Here is a 7,726-nt window from a genome sequence, read left to right as displayed (position 1 = left end):
TTGAGAAGGATTTTGGATATAAAACAGACTAATGAAATAGACTTCTACATAGAGGGAATCATACTATGGTATTGAAAAAGATACAATTTAAGTCTTCTTTCAGAGCCTCAATTTCTACTACTACAAATTGGGAAATTTTCATTCTTGCCTTCCAGGAATACTACAAGAACAAGTTCAAAGATGTTCTCATAAAATACAGTGTATGTAAATAATCAGTGATGGGGCCACCAGGTGGCATGGTGGTTAAAAGCTCTGGACTTCCACATGGGAGACATTGGTTCAAGTCCTGAAACAGGTGGCTTACTTTCTCACTTTCCTTTCTTTCTCTCTCTCTCTCTCTCTCTCTCTCTCTCACTCTGTCCCTCTCTGTTCAAATTAAAATAAATAAATAAATAAATAAATAGATAGATAAATAGATAGATAGATAAAGTTAAATAAAATAATAATAATTAAAAAAAAAAACTAAAAAGAAACTTATAATATTGGTTATGTTCTTGGACTCCCATGTAATCGATCGTGTTTCAAGTCCCAGACCTGGTAGCTTAAAACTATTGCCAGGCACAAGTGCACGCATATCCAAAATCCCAGGAGGAGAATAGAGGAGAAGGGATTGCAGTATGGCCATCACCCCTAAGGAATGATTTCTCTTTCTGTCTCTCTGTCACTCTATATATGGCCATCACCCCTAAGGAATGATTTCTCTATTTCTTTCTCTCTGTCACTCCATATCTCTGGCGAGTGTACACACCCTATAGCAAAATTCTCTTGCTAAAAAAATGTAAATAAACCTATCATGTCAAACAAAATTATAAAAAAGTTGTTCATTTTATTTTTTATCTTACAATATAGTTATCTTTTTCCTTTTTCTAAGAATAAAAATTATATATGCCAGTGGCTGGATCATTAATTTTTTGTAGTATGTATCATTTCCTTTCATAAAAGACACGAGAGAACTGGTCCCGCCTCTGTAGTGGTAGAATGCCAGACTGCAGAGCTGGAAGCCACATGCCCCTGCAGTTGAAGTCTTCAGCTAGGTCTGCCTGTAAACTCAGCAGGCACATGTTCATGTGTCAGGACCCGGGAGCAGAAGACAGGGGATCACAGGATGACCAAGTCCTGAGTGGGGAGTGCTGCTCTATGCTCTCCACCCTCCTCACCCTATGTGTATGTTCTGCCATGAATAAAAGAAAACAAAAAGACAAAAGAAAAATAAGATCCATCCTAGCATCTAGCAAAATGAATACCATTACTTTTATTTATAATGATTTATTCTTATTTTATGTCTTCCAGACCCAAACAACTGAATTATATATAGAGAGAGAGAGATGTGTGTGTGTGTGTGTGTGTGTGTATAAATTTATTAAAGTAGCATATATATGTGTATATATACACATATACGTGTGTGTATAATTTTATTAAAGTAGCACCATAACTATTATGGATTATATCATGTCCCCTGAAATGATATTAAAATCCTAACACTCAGTGCCTATAAATGTGACCTTATTTGAAAATAGGGTTTTTGTAGATAATCAAGTTAAGATAAGGTCATTAGGGTAGATCCTAATCTAACATGACTGACGTTCTTATAAAAAGAAGAAATTTGGGCAGAGACAGAAAGAGAGGGGAGCTGATGCTCAGACTCAGGGAGAACACCACCTACGAGTTCTGGACCGTATGAGGCTATCGTGAGGGCAGAGACGTGGGGCTGATATTCCCTCACAGCCTTCGGAAGGAGCCAACTCTGCTGCCATCTTGGTTTCAGACTTAACACCTCCCAAACCGAGAGACAATACATTTCTCTTGCAATAGCCATCCAGTTGGTGCTATAGGAAACTAATACAATGCCTGTTATGACATCTCTTATTTAATAAATAACATATTTTTACAACACACTGCAGTTTATCACTGAGTTATATGTATTAAAAAAGCATATTACCTTATCTTGAATTACATTATAGAAGAGATAAGTTGGGACCGGCAGATGGCGAAATGGTTACATTGATGGACTCCCACATAGTTGACTGCAGTTCAAGTCCTGGATGCGGCAACTTAAAACTCATACTGGGCACATGTGCATGGATGCCTAAAATCCTGAGAGGAGAATGGAGGAGATATTGCAGTATGGCCATCACCTCTGGGGGAGTAATTTCTCACTTTCTGTCTCTGTGGCAAGATCACAAAACCCTATAGAAAAATCTCTCTACAAGAAATAAATAAATAAATAGACAAATAAAAGAGATAAGTTATATTAGTTTAGACTGCTTTTAACATATTATTTTGAGTTGTGCTCAATAATCTATTTCTCAACATTTTAAGAGTATTTTGCTGCAATCCCTTCTCCTCCATTCTCCTCTCGGGATCTTGGACACGCATGCACATGTGCCCGGCGTGAGTTTTAAGCCACCAGGTCCGGGACATGAACCGCAGTTGACTACGTGGGAGTCCAGCGACATAGCCATTACGCTAATACATGTATGATTATTAAAAGCAAAAATCAGACTTACTTAACTAAAAGTTGACTATGAGGACTGCTAATTCAGTTTTATAGTACGTATTTTCCATACACGAGATGAGCTATACCTATCATTCCAAGAATTTGATGAATCTGTTTAAAAAACATTGTAAAAATACTTTGCAAAAAAGTATCACATTTTTCACTCTGTTGAGAATGTATAATAAAATTGGCTATATATTTATTTTTCTATTCCTCTTAGACTCTATTTGGTTGAATAAGAGAACTTTAGTGGAAAGAATAATAGCTGTTGTCATTTTATAATTTGGTAGAGGTTTTTGCGCCTATTTCTCAGAAATTGAAAATGTATGAGACTAATGATTTTATAACAAATGCTTTCATAAATAAGTTGGTTTCTAAATCTTTACTCTTAACTAAATTAAAGCAAAACCTAATTGAATCAACTGTTAGAAATGGTTTTTAATAATAGTTCACTACGTAGATTTTGCTGTTGTTACTAGAAGAAGGTCAAAGTAATACGTGGCATTGCTGTAATGAAACTCCTTTCAACCATGCCATAGATTTCAACATGGTAGAATTTTCATGACTTCCTACATCTATGCTGCTAGCTGTATAACTCAGATTACTCTCCATTCTGACTTTGGGCTTGGTCATGTGACTTGTTTTGGACACTGGAGTGTTAACACGTGAAACACTAGCAGAAACTTGAAAATTGCTTGTGCAGTGGAAATTTTTTTTCCTACTCTTTTAAAGAATTATTTTATTTAACTTTATTATTATTATTATTATTATTATTATTATTATTATTATTATTATTTAATTTGACCAGAGAGAGAGAGGGAAAGTGAAGCCGCCAGGGTCTGGGACTTGAACTGTGGTCGCCCATGTGGGAGTCCAGCTCCCCTAACCACCATGCCACCTGCCGACTTCCATTTTCTACTTTTCTTATATCACCACTCTTACATGAATGAGTCCATGCCAGCCTGCTGTAAGATAAAAACATATGTCATTCTCACCATCCTAGTACGTAGATAAATCAATCACCATATGTATAAGGGCTGCCATACAGGGCAATATCCTGACAACCTCCCACTTGTTCGGAGATTCATGAGTGAATCCAAGCTAGTTGCTACCAAATTCATCTCAGACCAGAATAACTGCCCAGCTAAGCATAGCCCAATTCGCTGACCAGAGGGATTGCAGGCTACATCATCTTACTGTTTTAATTTTAATTTACTTCTGGATACAGTCAATGAATATAATTTTCTTAAGAATGTTCACACCATCTCTGTACCTGAAATCCTTTTAACATTGGAATATATGTTCCAAGTGGACAGAGATACCGTCAGTCTCATTCAGAGCTATATCAAATCATCTACCATAGTGAACAGTACAAAAACAAGGTTCACTGAGTATATGTAGGATGAATTAATCCTTATTTTAATCCTAGCTATCACCAAGTCCCAACTACTGCCCCAGCTGTTCCATGAATGCCAGTTGTCTTAGTTAAGGGTTCTATAACAGAAACACCATGGATTGGATGGTTTCAGTAACGGAAATTTATTTCTCACAGTTCTGGAGGCTGGAAAGTCCAAGATCAAGGTCCCAACTGATCCAATGTCTAGAGAGGGTCTTATTTCTGGTGTGTAGGTGGCTACTTTCTTGTATCCTTGCAAGGCAGAAAGCAGAGTGAGGAAGCAAGCTCTTTCATGTCTTTTCATAATTCCATTCATCAGGGCTCCAGCTCATGTGACCTAATTACCTCCCGAAGGCTATGTCTCCCAGTTTAATCACATTGGGGGTCAGAGCTCAAAATATGGATTTTTTTTTATTTATTGCATAAATTTGAGGTGTACGACATGATGTTTTGATATAATTATCCCTAGTGAGTCATATTATTACAGTCAAGAAAATTAATATAGGCTCTACCGCATATATGTTGTGTGTATGTGTGTGTGTGTGATAAGAGCCTAAAATCTACTCTCTTAGGAAATTTCTAGTATGCAATTCATTATTAACTGTAGTCCTCATATTGTACATTAGATCTCTAGACATTCATTCTGTGTAACTACAACTTTGTATCCTTCAACCTATAAGCCCGTCATATTCCTATCAATATATGAATTTTTTGGATGACACAAATATTCAGTCCATAGCGCCAGGGCTCCCCCATTGGTTTTCTTTTTCCCAATTGCCTGAGGGTGCATGTGTTTGCTAGAAAGACAGAAAAACAGAGAGAGAGAGAGGAGAAGCCACCAATGGCATGTAGACACACCACAACCTCCTGTCCCCCACTTTCCCACCCTGTCAGGCCTTTGGACATTCATGCACACGCACAGTGGGTTTTTCAAGACTCCAGGGCTGGAATGCGAACCTTGGTCAGCCTTGTGAGCTCTAATCTCTCCAACCACCAAGCTATATGGCCATCCTGATCCTTTTTAAAGCAATAATAGGAACTTCTGGATACCCAGTAAAGAGTAAGAATTAAGAACACAGGCTTTAATGCCAGACCACTGGGATTCAAGTATTAGCTCTCCTACCCACAGGATAGCATAAGTTTTATATACTGTGTATGACTGTTTCCTCATTTTTAAACAAAAAATATATTAGACCATAAATCTGCATTTATTTTGAGACTTAAGAAGTCATATGTAAAATACTAAACACAATAGTTTAAACATCAGGAATGCATTAATGATGATCAATTAGTACTATTAATGCCTATCATACTCATATGGTATGTATTAAAAGGTAACTATGATACACTCCTGCCTGACTTTTTTAATTACCTTATAAGCTCTTTGAAGGCAGAGACAGCTATCCCTACAATACCAAAAATCAGATCTGCGCATTTATTTCTATTTTAAAATGTGTTGGTTTATTGAGTGGAATGTTTTAATATTTCATAAAATATTATAATTCATTATTTTCCTCTCTTCTTTTTTTTAGAGAAAGAATTTTACTATAGGGTGCATGCACTCACTGAAGAGACAGAGAGACAAAAAGCAAGAAATCACCCCTTGGGGGGATGGCCATGCTGCATTCCCTTCTCCTCCATTCTCCTCTTGGGGAATGCGAACCTTGGTCAGCCTTGTGAGCTCTAATCTCTCCAACCACCAAGCTATATGGCCATCCTGATCCTTTTTAAAGCAATAATAGGAACTTCTGGATACCCAGTAAAGAGTAAGAATTAAGAACACAGGCTTTAATGCCAGACCACTGGGATTCAAGTATTAGCTCTCCTACCCACAGGATAGCATAAGTTTTATATACTGTGTATGACTGTTTCCTCATTTTTAAACAAAAAATATATTAGACCATAAATCTGCATTTATTTTGAGACTTAAGAAGTCATATGTAAAATACTAAACACAATAGTTTAAACATCAGGAATGCATTAATGATGATCAATTAGTACTATTAATGCCTATCATACTCATATGGTATGTATTAAAAGGTAACTATGATACACTCCTGCCTGACTTTTTTAATTACCTTATAAGCTCTTTGAAGGCAGAGACAGCTATCCCTACAATACCAAAAATCAGATCTGCGCATTTATTTCTATTTTAAAATGTGTTGGTTTATTGAGTGGAATGTTTTAATATTTCATAAAATATTATAATTCATTATTTTCCTCTCTTCTTTTTTTTAGAGAAAGAATTTTACTATAGGGTGCATGCACTCACTGAAGAGACAGAGAGACAAAAAGCAAGAAATCACCCCTTGGGGGGATGGCCATGCTGCATTCCCTTCTCCTCCATTCTCCTCTTGGGATTTTAGGCATGCTTGCACACACACCCAGAGTGAATTTTAAGCCACTGGGTCTGGGACTTGAACCATGGTTGACTATGTGGGCATCCAGTGATGTAACCATTACCCCATCTGCAGGTCCCAATTTTCTAATGCATATCATTTATTTTTGATAATGAGTGTTTATTAAATCTAATAAATCTGTTATAATAGAAAATAGTATATTTCAAAAATTATAAAATTACAGTGCAATATATTTGTTTACCAATAACTGGTAATTTAACAATCAATAGCTGTTCAACTGCCATTAATTTTTTAGTTCATCTTTTTGTTGTATTTTTCCACAAATACTGTCTAAAATAATTTATGTCTAACTCTACTTTATATATTAGGTACTGAGTTGTACATCCATACAACTTTTTAATGCAGCCAGACAAATAAAGCTGACTCATAATATCTCAAAAATAAAAACATGCTAAAATATTCACCCGAGGAAACTTAGTTATTAATGTCTCTCTAGGCAGCTTTTGTCTTCTTTTGTAAAACCCTGTGAAGACTTTTTCCTATGTGTCACGGTCCTGTGATGGATAGCTCTGTTCATTTCAGATGCACCATTTTCCAGAAAAAAAAAAATGATGACACATCAATAGTTAAGAAATTCTAAGTTATGGACAGCTGCTTTATGAAGTACTAATTATTTTATCATTGCCAGAAATGTGAAAGGAAATGAATTGGTGACCATGGCTCATGAACAAAATGAACCAATGGAAGCACTGAGATAAATTGATAGGAAAACAGGACCAAGAGCAGACTGTGGGGAAACCATATCTGGGTGATTCCAGGAAACAGCTGACAAAAGTATTACTTCGGGAAGCCTAGACAAGTCCTGCTACTTTCTGTGTCTGTAAAAGCAGTCTTGACTTCGTGAACTTTCATTCAAGAAGCAAAGGAGCCTCTGGGACTGATAAGGGCAGAGTGGTAAAACATAGTGGCTCAGTAAAGATGAGCCATGGGTTCACATCCGGAAACTTTCTGAGCACGCCAGATGTGTGCACGTCCATGATACAGGGCTGGCTGAAGCTGGGGGTGATTCAGTCAAGACCACATTGCGGGTGCTGTCTCCTCTCTCTCTCTCTCTCTCTTTCTGTCTCTTTCTCATAGAAGAAATGAGTGAATAATCTTTACCATAAAATCAAAGGAAACCAAAATGGACAACTAGTTTCTTTAAATTAAGAGCATATATATTACCTGTCGATGATGATATGTATAGTATTCTCAATTGGATTGGTCTTAGAAGTATTTCATGATGGGTAAAGTCTTTTTACAAGCAAAATGAGAAATAGTGATTGACTGTTTTTAAAAAATAATTGGAATGGAAACCAGCAGTTAGCATAATGGCTATGTCACTGGACTCCCACGTAGTCGACCGCGGTTCGTGTCCCAGACCCAGTGGCTTAAAACTCACACCGGGCGCGTGTGCGTGCGTGCCCAAGATCC

The sequence above is a fragment of the Tupaia chinensis genome, unplaced genomic scaffold (genome assembly GCF_000334495.1).
Source record: "Tupaia chinensis unplaced genomic scaffold, TupChi_1.0 Scaffold148884_1, whole genome shotgun sequence".
NCBI classification, from domain to species: Eukaryota; Metazoa; Chordata; class Mammalia; order Scandentia; family Tupaiidae; genus Tupaia; species Tupaia belangeri.
Note: the sequence above shows the minus strand (reverse complement) of the source record.